Below are 14,751 nucleotides of genomic sequence, written 5' to 3'. Positions count from 1 at the left end.
CTTCCTTCCTTCCTTCCTTCCTTCCTTCCTTCCTTCCTTCCTTCCTTCCTTCTTTCCTTCCTTTCTTTTCAGTTTAGGCTGACTCATTGGCTCAAAGCAGTGGGTACCATTTCAGAAAATTGGTGTGACTACTCACAACCATCTGTAATTCCAGTCCCAGGGGTCTGATGCCCTCTTCTAACCTCCACAGACACCAGGCACACACTTGGTGCACATACATGCCTGCAAAATCATCCTGCACATAAAGGTTATTCTTTTTTAGATTTTAACTTTAGGATTTCACTAAGTTCATCAGGCTGGTCTTGAACTTGTTCCAAAACTGAATCAAACCTGTGCATGTAATTCTCCAAGTAGCTGGGATTATAGGCCTGGCTTGTGTGGCTTGTGTTTCATTTTGTTTTGGTAAGGTCTTATGTTGTAGTCTAGTATGGTCTTAAACTTGACATCCTCCTGCCTCTGACTCCCAGCCACTAGGATTATAGGCATGTATAACATATTCCTGACAACATTACTGTATTTCTGGAAGGATTAACAAGCTGATTAGTCTAACTAAATCAAGCAGCAGACTTACACAGTCATCCAGTATGCACAGATTCACAATGGCTGATAGCTGGTAAAAGGGAAAAATGGGATGCTGTCGTCCACAAGTGGTGCTCAGCTCAAAAGGGCCAAATGTATTGTATGTCTCATTTACATGAAGTTGAAGAGCATAGTACTGAGTAATGCTGGGGTGGCCAGATGGTGGAGGGGTATCAGTTTTTCCAGGATCCTGAGGATATTTTACGTCTTTAAGTACAGTATTGTACATAATATATTCATATTTTGTGTATATTAATCAATGAACTGCATATGTAAGATTTTTTTTTAGCTTTATGCCAACCTCAATAAAATTATAAAGTTAAAATAGTTCTGGCTATTTTACTTAGAAATAGTAGCCACATAGAGTATCTCACTTTGTATTTAATAGGTTAATGCTACCTCATGAATATAACAAAATTGTGACATCTCCAAAACCACATAAGGCACTTTGATTCTCTGAAGTTGCTAGCAGCTACAGAGTACATCTATGAACTCCATGGGATTGAGACAAGAACTCTACTCATGCTTTATTTTGGACCCATAAAATGTATCTGATGCTTAGTCTTACAAAATGGCCCTCTACACTTTGACCTGTGCCCTCAATCTGCTGGCTTCTGTTAGGCTGCTTAAGTATCTTACAGCAACGCTATTGACTACCCACCTGGTATGGTGGTACATGCCATTAATCTCAGCAGTCTGGAGGCAGAAGCAGGAGATCTCTGACTTCAAAACCAGCCTGGTCTACATAGTGAGTTGTAGGCCAACCAAAGCTACAAAATGAGACCCTGGCTATGCATGGTGGCAGACAACTTTAATCCCAGCACTTAAAAGGCATTTGGATCTCCAAGTTCAAGGTTATACAGAAAAACCCTACCTTGCAATAAATAAGTAATTTAAAAAACAAAGACCAAATATGGTCTGAAGAGTTGGCTCAGCAGTTAAGAGTAACTGTTACTCTTGCAGAGGACCCAGGTTCAGTTGTCAGCACCCAGTTGGTGACTCACAACCTTCTGAAGCTCCAGCTCCGGGGATCTGACACGCTCTTCTGACCTCACACACCAGCCATGTGTTCAGCACACACACATTCAGCAGAACATTCACACACATAAAGTGGACCTTGTTTTTTTCCTTAATGTAAACAAGCAAACAAAAGTCTTTCAGTCAACTAGGTTAGGGGCCCCTGACTGAACCCCCAGCAGCAAGGCATGAGGATTAGAAATTTAAGGCAAGCTTAAGTCATATGAGACCCTATCTCAAAATACCATTGAAAATATCATTGAGTAAGTCCCTACCTCAACTACAGAAATATGTTGCAGTCTCTCAAACACATTATCATTCATTCATTTGTCCTAACATCTGAATGAGCTGCCTATCTTTGTTTGTTTGTTTGTTTGTTTACTTTAAGCTCCAAATTTTCCTTATTGTCTTCATTCTATTTATGCACTCATTGACACAGGTCTCATCAGAAAGTGCTTGGAACTTGCTGGGTAGAATAGCCTGGTTTCAACTTAGAGAGATCCTTCCACCTCTGCCTTCTGAGTGCTGGGATTATAAGTCTTTTGCTACTTTGCCTGGCACAAAGTTTCCTCTTTTTAAAAGCCCTTTCTGTAAGAATGTCGTGGACCGTTTGCCTGCTGATACCTTTTAAAATTTTGTCAAGAGAGGGCAGTGGTGAGACATTGCTGGAGTAAAATCAGTTTCTAGGCTCTTTTGCCCCTCTTAAGGGTAGCCTTACTCTACAGCAGCCAACAGTCCCCACCACTCAACACCATCCCAGTACCCTATTCCTTGGGAGGCTTTGCAGGAGGATATATTCAGTGAGACATTTTTCCCATGAGCAGTTTCCAGCTTGGATGACTGGCAATGAGCTCTAGAGAGTGGATGGTGGCCTTTCTAAATATGCCTTCCTAGAACCTGTGAATGTGGCCTTCCATGGGAGGAAAAAAAATGGCTTTTACAGATGTAATTAAAGTAAGTGATTTAAGATGAGATCATCTTAGATTATGGGGGTGGGGGGAAAAAGGGGGGGGGGAGAAAAGGCCATGTTAAGATGGAGGCATAGATCCAATACCCACAGGAACACTTGGAGCCCCAGAAGGTGGAAGAAACCAGGTCAGATTCCATGTTGAACCCCTAGAGGAAGCAGAGCCTCCTGACCTTCAGTCATGGGTTGCTGCCTTCTCCATTGGTGAGAGAATAAACTGCTGAGCAGTTTGGTTTGGTTTGGTTTGGTTTTTAAAACATTTTCAATGAAACATGTAGCCTGGGCTGGCTTTCGGTACCAAGGCTACACATTTGCTAGCTGAATTGCTGTTTCCTTAGGTCACCAAGATCCTGATTTGTTCCGACAGCAAGCTGCCAGAGGCTTTCAGCATGTTTCTCCAGTGCAGTATCACAGGGACTCATCCTCCGTTCAGTGAACCAGAGGCAGTGCCTTCCCCAGAGAGGCCCTGTTTACAGGCTTGCTATGGCTAGAAGGGAGGGGAGGGAAGAATGCTTTTCCTAGAACACTGGACCCTCCTCCTCCATTATCCCCACATCCTTTTGAGTTCTCTAAACTTTTCACTAGCAAATCTTTGCTACTCCAACCCACTATACTTATTCTTTTAAAAAAAATATTTATTTTATGCATACCAGAAGAAGGAATCAGATCCCATTACAGATGATTGTGGGCCGCCATGTGGTTGCTGGGAATTGAACTCAGAACCTCTGGAAGAGCAGTCAGTGCTCTTATCCACTCAGCCATCTCTCCAGCCCCACTTAAGTATTCTTTACAGTAGTTTTTTCTGTTTAGAGTATTGTATGGTTGGAACTGAGATTGTAGCTTAGTGGTAGATAATTTATCTAGTAGGTTCAGGATCCTATCAGGATCCTATTCCATCCCCAACACCACAAACAAAATATTACTTGGTAGTTGCTCTGTTCTAATTAGACATGCTGACTAGGGGTGGCATGGGGTTGGGGGAAGGGACTCATACATCTCTAAATTTAGCCAAGTGTGATGGCTTATGTCTGTAAATATAGTACTCAGATATCTGAAGTAGAAGAATTGTCATGTGTCTGGGGCCAAGCCTGTCCTATGTAATAAGTTCTAGGTTATCCTGGGCTATAGAATGAGACACTGTCCCAAAAGTTAATAAATAAATTTTTTTTTGAGACAGGGTTCCTCTGTGTAGCCCTGGCTGTCCTAGAACTCACTCTGTAGACCAGCTGGCCTCGAACTCAGAAATCTACCTGCCTCTGCCTCCCAAGTACTGGGATTAAAGGCTTGCGCCACCATGGCCTGGCAATAAATAAATGTTAAAGTCAGCTATTTTCTTTCTTTTCTTTTTTAATTTATTTTGAGATAAAGTCTTATATACCTCAGGTTAGTGTGGAATGATTTATGTAGCCAAGACTGGCCTTGATGCTGGGCACTGGTGGCACACGCCTTTAATCCCAGCACTTGGGAGGCAGAGGCAGGCAGATTTCTGAGTTCGAGGCCACCCTGTCCAAAGAGTGAGTTCCAGGACAGCCAGGGCTTTACAGAGAAACCCTGTCTCAAAAAAGGCTAGCCTTGAGTTCTTAAGTTCTTGACTTCTTAGCCAATGTCACACCCTCTACCTGTGCTACGTGACCAATGGCCACAAACCTCTCCATGGAAGGGGCTGTAGAGGGCTGTGGCTAAGTGAAAGGAACCAGGGGGCCCAGAAGCAAGGCTGAACTCCTACCATCCCTTTAGGGTCTCCAGGGTTCAAGGCCTGTGCTCGACCAGGTACCCAGCTGCCTCTCATAGCCCACTGCCCCACAAAAAATAGATCCCTTAGGCTCTGGAGAAATCTGAAAGTGGAGGAAGGTTTATCAAGCCATCAGCTCTCCATGCCAAGGTGATGCTTCTGGCAAAGGAAGGATGGATGAAAGAGAAGGGTCAGGGATAGGCAACTGGAGCCAGTTCTGTGAGAGTCCTGCTGTGTGTCAGACAAGTAGCAGTGACCTTGATGCTGTGGAAAGGCCAGCTGAACACCCTATAACCTTTATGGCTCCACCCTCAGGATCAGTATGCTTACTCTGTAGAGACTGCTGCAGAACTTCACCCATGAACCTGCCAAAATCACTCCTCTCCCAAAGCGCAAAAATGTGCTGTAGTGAAAACCTGTAGTGACCCAGAACTGAGGTCTGTCCTGGCACTGATAACATGACAAAGGTCAAAAAACTATACCTGTGCCACAGGGCACAGCAACAGAGGAACACAGGGAGACAGATTGTTTACGCAAAAGACCTCATTCATGGGTTGCCTGCTGGTGTTGGATTTCCAGGAGAGGCCATGGTTCTTCCCTCTTCTGTTGGCATTAGATTTCCTCAGAGAGATGTGATCATCCGGCTGTGAAGGTGCCTATACCAACCAGCTCGGTAGATGTTTAACTAGACCCAGAAATCCAAGCACAAAACACGGTAGTAGCATATGGAAATGTTACCAATTATTTTAGAGATTCCTTTATGGATTACCAGATCCCTACTGACCTGAAAGGAGGAGTCAGCAGGAAGACAGTAGGTTCTGATCATGGCAGGCAACTCTCGACACACTTCAGTTCCAGGGAAATATTCCATTGTTTTCCATGCTGACTTCCTCTGAGATCAGAACATGCTGTGAAGGAACGTGTTCTTTGTTATATCTTCTGTCCCAGGGTTTAATGGTCACAACTAGATGACAAAACCACATACACAAGACCAGAACTAATGAAGCTGTGGACCAAGCCAAGAGCCCTACTGCACCTGGATATCCCCAGAGCCTTGTTTTGCAAAGACCTGAAATACAATTACAAAATAAAGAACACAAAAGCAAACAGTCCTCTGCTATAAATCCATTGGGTGCTCAGACTTTGCTGGCTCCAGGTGATTCTAGGGGCCTTTGTGTTCTACCCTGCAACTGACTTAGGGTCTTTTCTATAACTTAGGGTTTGAGAAAGGAGGTACCTTTTACTAGGAAGACATGCATATTCTTAAAATTTGACTTGTGCTTTTAGGGGGTCCATTAGCCCTCCTCAGAGACTTGTGCATCTGATGTAATGATACCAGGTGCTCACTAGCCCTTGTCTCTGGTTCCATGTTCTGGAGACCAAAGTTTACCAAGTAGTTTCCCCTTTCAAGAAAACTTAAGTGTCTTCTAATAACACAGTGATAGACTATGTTATTTCTTGTACCGTCTATGAATTCCAAGAAATGCCCACAAACCCTTTCACCTCCTGGCTTCCAGATGGAACTCTCTGGTTTCTCTGGTCATCAGCCCTTTTCTTAAAACCCATATTAGGAAAGGCTGGGCCATTTCATTGGTTCAGCATGAGTGAAGTCAGCACTGTTTGTATTTGTAGGTCCCAAGCCATCAACATATGTGAGCCTTTTCTTCAATAGTCTGGACTCTAGAAATCTTGCCCTTTGACTTGCTGGCAATGATGTAGCAGGCCAGCAACAGGGCTCCGGGTAGTTAATTTTGAAGAAAGTGACTTGGATGTCATTTGCTTTTCCCTTCAATGACCACCCCTAAATAAGCCTTCCCTCAGCCCCCTCACTCAGAACCCCAAACTATCATCTAAACAAATGGTGAGAATGAGTCAGACTCAGTTATACTTTAAAATGTGTTTGCCAGGCATGGTGGCCCACACCTATAATCCTACCACTTAGAGCATGGGGTTGAGTTCAAAGTCATCATTGGCTATACGGTAAGTTTAAGGCCAGTCTGGGCAGACCAGCCTTGCTCTGGTTTTAGCTCATGGTGCTCTCCAATATAGCTTCAAAATTAAGTTAGAGTATAACAATGCATTCTGGTTATATAACAATTAATAAAGCTGGTTGGCTCTAGAGTTAGCCTGCCAGGGATAGATGTAATACATGTTACTCTGGCATTGTAAAGCATTGCAAAATTAGATTACTTTAAAATGCTGTTTCACGCTGGGCAGTGGTGGCACAGGCCTTTAATCCCAGCACTTCGGAGGCAGAGGTAGGCAGATTTCTGAGTTCGAGGCCAGCCTGGTCTACAGAGTGAGTTCCAGGACAAAAAAAAAAAAAAAAAAAAAAACCCAAAATGCTGTATCACATAGGCATGGAAACACAGTCACAAATGTAGATGCCTAAAGTTTATATCTCAAATCTGTCGTATATTAAAGATAAAAGCTATGTTTTTACATCTGCTATAAAATGGAGCTGATATCCTCTACCCTGTCTGCCTTTTAAAAGAAGTGACAAATAATAATTTTTAACTTATAGTTCTGTATAAATAGATTATCATTTAAGTTTTTGACACTTATCTATTTATTTGTATGTATTGGGTTGTTTATATGCAGTGGGAAGCAGAACTTTTCTAAGTCAGTTCTTTCTGTCCATCAAGTGGGTTCTGGGGATTGAACTAGGGTCTCTGTGCTTGGCAGCAAACAACCTGACCTGGTGAGCCATCTCCCTGGCCTAATCTTATAATCTTTATTTTTTTTTTTTATTTTATTTTTGGTTCTTTAAATTTTCTCTGTGTAGCCCTCCATGTTCTGGAACCTGATTTGTAGATCAGGCTGGCCTTGAACTCACAGAGATCTGCCTGCCTCTGCCTGGCATTAAAGGTATGTACCACCACACCCAGCCTAAATTTATAGTTTTAAAAAGGAAATGCCAAGCCCTAGTGGAGGAGGTTTTCCAATGAACACAAGAAAGAAATCAGGTCCAAATGTATAATGAATGCCTACAAATAAGTATGAAAAGACGTGTCAGATGGTAGTGACTCTCGCCTTTACTCCCAGCACTGGGGAGGCAGAGGCAGGTGGATCTCATAGTTCAAGGCGAGCCTGATCTTCAAAGCAAGTTCAAGGACAGCCAGGGCTACACAGAGAAACTCGATCTCAGAGAAACAAACAAAAGGGAAGGAAAAAAGTAAAGAAAGAAGGAAGGAAACACAATCCTAAAAATGGACAAGACATTTATTTGAATGGGATTTTTTCGAAGATGATAGTCCAATGGCCAATGTACAGATGAACCTCAGTATTGCTAGTCACCAGGGATTGCAAACTAAAACTGTGCTGAGCTAAGACCTGGCCCCAACATAAAGGTGGGAACATGGAACAACCACAACTGCTATTGTGTTAACAGATCTTCTGTTGCTATATATACATCTGAGATTTTTTTTGTTATTGTTGTTTTGGTTTTTTTTTTTTTTGAAAGAAGGTATCCTTGGGCTGGGTGAGATGGCTCAGTGGTTAAGAGCACTGACTGCTCTTCCAAAGGTCATGAGTTCAAATCCTAGCAACCACACAGTGGCTCACAACCATCTGCAATGAGATCCGATGCCCTCTTATGGGGTGTCTGAAGACAGCTACAGTGTACTTTCATATAATAAATAAATAAAAACCTTTGGGCCAGAGCAAGCAGGGCTGGAGTGAGAGGGAGAAGGGAAGGGAAGCAGGATGGGGGAAGAAGGTATCCTTGGAGAGGATATTGGGACCTTGGTCCCCTTATCTTTTTGCTTCCTGGCCACTATGGAAGGAAATGGGCCTTCTCTACCATGTTTGCCCATGCCACAGGCCCAGGGTAGCAAAACCAAGTGACCTGAACCAAAACCTCTGAAATCAGGACCCCAAACAGACTTTTGCACCATCAGTTCACGACCTCAAGCATTTTGCCACAAGGGAGAAAGGTCTAGTAACTGTGTCACTCCAACCTGCCTGTCACCTGCCTTTTTGATTTAGACCTTTTACTTCCCTCTTCGGTTTTTGGGGGACCTTTGTGGTTACAATTGCTTCCACAGTGTTATCTCCCCATCTCAAAGCCTGGAATTTAACCACATTTATAAAGTCTTATGTGACATGGAAAAAAAAAGTCATAGGTGTGTCCCTTACTCCTCTAAACCAGTGGTGTGGTTCTCAGTCTGTGGGTCATGACCCTTTTGGGGTCAACTGACCCTTTTGCAGGGGTCACCTAAAAACCATTGGAAAAGATAGATCTTATCATCCATAACAGTAGCAAAATTATAGTTGTGAAGTAGCATGAAAAAAGTTTTATGGTTGGGGGTTACTACACCATGAGGAACTGTATTAAAAGGTTGCAGAGTTAGAACAGTTGAGAATCACTGCACCTCTCCTAGGATAGGCATCTCTGATCCACTGTAGAGAATAAAGGCAGCCCTCAGAGACGGTCATGACTGAGACATTTCCTGAGAAACAGCATCAGAGTCACTAGGTTAATTAGAAATTGTCTACCCTTGCCGGGCAGTGGTGATGCACACCTTTAATCCCAGCACTTGGGAGGCAGAAGCAAGCAGATTTCTGAGTTCGAGGCCAGCCTGGTCTATAGAGTGAGTTCCAGGACAGCCAGGGATATACAGAGAAACTCTGTCTCGGAAAAAAAAGAAAGAAAGAAAGAAAGAAAGAAAGAAAGAAAGAAAGAAAGAAAGAAAGAAAGAAAGAAAGAAAGAGAAACTGTCTACACTTCTGATTGCCTTACAATGTGATCTCATTAACATTTCTATCTGGTTAAAACCAGTTTTCACTCAGGTGTTATGTTACGTCAAGCCCAAAGCATACTGAGTGATGTAATCCCTCATAGTTCATTAAAGTGAAAATTGTTCTTTTTGACCTAGACAGACCAAGACAGTCTTACTGTGTAATCCAGGGCTTCAACTCAACCCTCCTACCACTACCTCCCCAGTGCTTAGATTCCAAGAATGCATTAACGCTTTGGCCAGATGCACTCTACTGTGATAGTTCACCATGATCTAGAAGCATCCATGAGACAAGCCTTTGGTTATAGCTGTGAATGATTACCTAATAAGGATAACAGGTAGGACGATGCATCCCAAAGAGGTGGCACCATCCCCTGGGTTGTGTCCTGTACTGCATAAAAAGAAAGCTAGCTGTGGACAGCACTCATCACTTTATTTCCCTTTCGGCAGATAGGATGTGACCAGTTGCCTCAAAATCCTGCCACCACCGTGGGTGGCTTCTCCTTAATGGTCTGTACCCTCACACTGTGAGCCTAAATAAACCTTTTTCTCCCTAAAGTTTGCTACTTGTTGAGTATTTTGTAACAGTAAGATAACAAGTAACAAATTCTACCAAGGAGAGGAGACCAGCTATGGGTCTTGGGCAAAATGGGGCTCAAGCTTCTCAGAAGAACCTTCAGAGAACCACCAGAGCTTCCTTGAGGCGGACAACAAACACACTGTGCTTTTGGGGACATTTTGTGCTGGCTCTTTCTTGCTTTTTCCTGCTTTCCCACATTTCCATGGAACTTCAAGCAGGTGAAAAAGTCAAGACATTGATAAGCCACACCCATTCCTATTAACACTCCCTCCTCAGAAAGGTTAGACATATACTTCAATTGACATCACTAAGTCTGAAGGGAACTTTGAATTGGGTGACTAAAGGAACATAGGGAGGAGGCAGAGGAAGATGAACAGAGACGGAAAGGTCGTGAAGAGATGTGGGAAAGACAAACAAAGGGTTAAATAAGGCAAGATTCATGCAAACATTCAAGTGTAAAAGAAGCCACTTGGCAGAAATTAAAATTCATCTAAATTTCATTAAAATTCTTGAAATCAAAATATGTGCTCATTTTATTTCTCCGTGCACTGCTCAGCAATAGCCAACCACATAGGAATTCTACCGCATCTGACCACTTGAGAGCGAGACACCAGACCCCTTTGCATTAGACATAAGAACACAGTGGACCTTTAGGTGTGCTTGCTTGCTTGTTTGCTTGAGTATAGGTACACACCCTTCAGCAAAAGTAAAACTTTTTTTTTTTTTTTGGTTTTTTGGTTTTTCGAGACAGGGTTTCTCTGTGTAGCCCTGGCTGTCCTGGAACTCACTCTGTAGACCAGGCTGGCCTCAAACTCAGAAATCCACCTGTCTCTGCCTCTCAAGTGCTGGGATTAAAGGTGTGCTCCACCACTGCCCGGCAAAAGTAAAACTTTTTAACCTTGCAAAAATACTTTGAAGTGTGTGGTCACTTGAGAGCATAGACCCATTTTTTAGAGAAAAGTATGTTATGAGAGAGAATGAGACAGCAACCTGAAAGGAAAGAGCAGTGTCCACAGAAGACTTCCTGCAGAATTCCTAATGTGTAACTCCTAGGATGAGGCTTGAGGAAATCCTACAGGCTAGGAGTATGGCTCGGTGGTACAGTGTGTGCACAGCGTGTAGATGCCTTGGGTTCATTCCCCAGCACCTCAAAAAAGGGAACTTGGGGTGCAGTTTAGTGGAGAAAGTTTGCCCCGCCCAGCTGCACAGGCCCTAAATGCAGAACACACACACACACACACACACACACACTCAGGTCAAGAAAGAGAAATCCTGTCAGGTAATAGACAAAGTATTCTTTGTGTTTTCTGTAATTGGCTTTTTTTTTTTTTTGCCTCTTTTTGAATGAGGGAACTCTTAAACAGAAGTCCTAGGCTTACTCTCAAGAATAATGAAGACCCATGGAAGCCATGTAATAGTAGAACAGTCTATTCAATCTTCTTAAACTCTGCATCCAAATCTGAATTAAAACCTATCTTTAGAATCTGCTCCTTCAAAAAAAAAAAAGAAGAAGAAAGAAAAGAAAAGAAAAAGAACCTGCTCCTTCTCCTGAATTCTCTGTTCCAGTTAATGACATCACTCATTCACCCACAGCCAAGCCAGGAAATTCTTGTCTTCACATCTCTGCCCTCTAGCTCCTCCAGCTGATGGGTCACAGTCGGTTCTGTTGACTCTTGCCTTCCGAGAATTCTCACTTCTGTGCTCTGCATTGCCTTTCTCAGAGGCCGCTCTGGTTTAGGGTTTTGCTCTCTTCCTGTCTACCCTTTTCTAGTCAACTATACAGCATTCCAGTTAGTACTTGGAGTGCCAAGAATGCCCAGAGGCAATAAATACAAAATCAATGGGACTGAAAGAGTGACTGAGTGGATCCTTTTGAACATTATGAGTGTTCCTCCTCCTCCTCCTCCTCCTCCTCTTCCTCCTCTTCTTCTTCCTCCTCTTCTTCTTCATCATCATCTTCTTCTTCATCTTCTTTTCTTCCTCCTGCCTTCCTTCCTTATTTTTATTTATTTATTTATTTAGTTTTCTGGAGGGGACAGGTTTTTATTTTTTTAATGTAGCCTTGGCTTTTCCGGAACTCATTATGTAGACCACACTGGCCTCAAGCTCACAGAGATCTATCTGCCTACCTCTGCCTCCTGAGTGCTGGGATTAAAGGCGTGCACTACCATGCCTGGCTTCAATTATTTCCATTTCTGTATTATAGTAAAAGATTGTAATATCTTTTTTTAGACATATTTCCTCCCTCTTTTTTGTCTGGAACTGAACCCAAGGTCTTGCTATGCTAGGAAAGCACTCTACTGATGAGCTATATCTCCCTTTTGATTTTTATTTTGAAATGAGGGGGCTTGCTAAATTGCCCCAGCCGGTCCTTAAGCTGGGGATCCTTTTGCCTCAGTTCCCAAAGTTGCTGGATTTACAGGCCCATAGAAAAGTGACCATGCCTCCACACTGACTTTTTTTCCTTTCAAAGGATTTTTTTTTTTTTAAAGATAGATAGCTAAAAATAAAATTGGTCGGGAAAAGATACTACTGTTATCTCCCTTAAGTTTCTCTAAGCAGGAAATCCTGAGAGAGAGATTTGAGTTAAGCCCAAGTATTTGATATGGGAGGTGATTCCAGGAAACACTAGAGAGCAGGGAAGGAAGAGGGGGGAAGAGGAAGCCAACAATTGGTTTATCAGCAAACATTTACCACATGGGCAATTAAACCTGAGGCCCACTGGAGAGCTTAGGGAGGCAGTCAGTACAGAGCATCCTGTCAACTTTTCCAAACCATAAGGCAAAGAACTTAGGGTAATATCTGTCAACTGCCCAGTTGTCATAGTTTGAAAGATGTTTCTAGAACATATTAGCTTCCTGGCACTCTTAGCATGCCAAGTATATGTAATCTGATCTTGTGCTATGGAACAAAAATGTTCAAGAGGAAAATAACCTTTGAATTTAGAAGAGAAAGCAGATGGTAATGGGAAAGGCACTTAGAGCGTCTGCTACAGATATTTTATCGCTTTTATATTCACCATTAGGTTGCTCTATGAATGAACAGAACCAATGTATACTATACTTAGCAATTTGAAACTATGACCTTAGCTGGAAGGTGGTGGTACATGCTTTTAATCCCAGCACTTGGGAGGCAGAGGCAGGCAGATTTCTGAGTTCAAGGCCAGCCTGGTCTACAGAGTGAGTTCCAGGACAGCTAGGGCTATACAGAGAAACCCTGTCTCGAAAAACCAAAAAGAAAAGAAAAGAAACTATGACCTTGCTCAAGCCCCATGACCCTAGTAGTTTGTCCTTTCTTCTCTTTCTTTCTTTCTTTCTTTCTTTCTTTCTTTCTTTCTTTCTTTCTTTCTTTTTTTCTCCTTCTTTCTTCCTTCTTTCCTTCCTAACATTCATTCTTCTTTCCTTCATTTCTTTCTTTCTTTCTATTTTTTCCCATGATGTCACATAACTAAGATTGTCTTGGAACTCACTAAGGATAACCTTAAACTTGTGATCCTCCTGCCTCAATCTCCTACACGCTGGAATGTCTGGCTTGTGCTGATCATGTTCTATTTTACATAAAGCTAGAGGTGACAGTTGTAATTATTATTTGTAGCTGGTCTTTACTACTTTGTGGGTTTTCTTCCCTTTTTTACCCTCTATCTCCCGTGGTTTCACCCTGAAAGAGAGAGAGAGAATCCTTGATCTAATTACTTTCACAATCGCTCCTCCCAGTTTCCAGCCCAGCCTCTTCAAAGGTTTCTCCCAGCCAGCCCTCCCTCAGTTCCCCAACAGTCTACTTAAACAGTCCATTCCCTCAGGTTTCCCAGTACTAGCAGCTGTAATTATTATTAACAAAAATAATATCCAGATGGACTTCACTGCTTTAGTTTGTTTTCAATTCTTTTTATCTATAACTATTTCTTACCTACTTTTTTCTGTGTTCTTTACGTGAAAGATCTTTATCTGTTGCCCCTACCCTCCAACTCTTCAATGCTCTATTTAATATTTACTTACTCATTTGTTATTTATTTATATGTGTATGAGTGTTCTTCTTGCATATATATAAGTACACCAGATGCATACAGTTCGTTCCTTCAAACATCAGAAGAAGCCATTGGATTCTCAGGAACCGAAGTTATAGATGGTTGTGAGCCACCAGGTAGGTGCTGGGAACCAAACCTAGGTCTTCTGGAAGAGCAGCAAGTGTCCTTAACTGCTGAGCCATCTCTCCAGCCCCTTTTTTTCAATTTTTAAAAACTTCTTTTTGGAGGGAAGCAAGGCGGCACATGGTGGATGCAATGCTGTTCCAGTTTCTGCACACCGAGATGGTGGTAGAGCTGTGGGCACTGGACCGGGATCCTGACTGGGGAAGGGGAGTGGGGGGAAGGGCCTGTCAGTCCTGGAGGGCCTGGGCTTCCGCGTGGGCCAGGCTCTGGGTGAGAGGCTGCTCCGGGAGACAGTGGCCTTTACGGGGGAGCTGGATGCCCTCAAATTCCTGTGCAAAGATCTGTGGGTGGCCATGTTTCAAAAGCACAGGGATGGACTCCGCACCAACCACCAGGGGACCTATGTGCAGCAGAACAACAGCTTCTCCCTCCTTATCACCATGGGCTCGGGGCCACAGTATCTAGAGGAAGCCCCCAAGTTCCTGGCCTTCACCTGCGGCCTTCTGTGCAGCGCCCTCCGTACGCTAGGCTTCCAGAGCCTGGTTACCGCCGCAGTGGCTTCCCTGCCTGCCTGTAAGTTCCAGGTAGTGATCCAGAAGTCCTGAGGACCCTAGGCTTGCCCTGTCCTAAACTCAGTCTCAGAATGTGACATCTGGCCCCGCCTCGCTACTGTTTTGCAGGTGGCCTTGAAGCTGGAGCTCACAGGCTCTGGGGAGGTCACATGTGCTTCAGACAAAGGAATGAATGGACCTGGAGAGTTCCGGGAGGTGGGGACCCTCCCATGAGTTCAGAGTTGGCATGGAGGGACATTAGGGCATCACCTAGATGACAGATGTTCAATAAAGGTTCTTTATGTGGAAAACAAAACAAAACAAACTTTCTTATCAACTTTTTGTAAGTTCATCATCCTGTTCATCTCCCATCCCCTCATAGGCACACTTTGCCCCTTGCAACCCCCTCCCTCCAAATGAAACAAACATCAACAAAGCA

General features: G+C 43.2%; 1 pseudogene; it reads left to right on the top strand.

The window, feature by feature from the left end:
- Nucleotides 1–13,881: 13,881 nt before the first annotated feature.
- Nucleotides 13,882–14,366, top strand: LOC114626681 (annotated as a pseudogene).
- The last annotated feature ends 385 nt before the right edge of the window (nt 14,367–14,751 follow it).

Source organism: Grammomys surdaster, unplaced genomic scaffold, assembly GCF_004785775.1.
Source record: "Grammomys surdaster isolate TR1022 unplaced genomic scaffold, NIH_TR_1.0 239, whole genome shotgun sequence".
Classification (NCBI taxonomy): Eukaryota; Metazoa; Chordata; class Mammalia; order Rodentia; family Muridae; genus Grammomys; species Grammomys surdaster.
The sequence above is the reverse complement of the archived record's forward strand: the minus strand, read 5'-3'. Positions and strand labels throughout refer to the sequence as shown.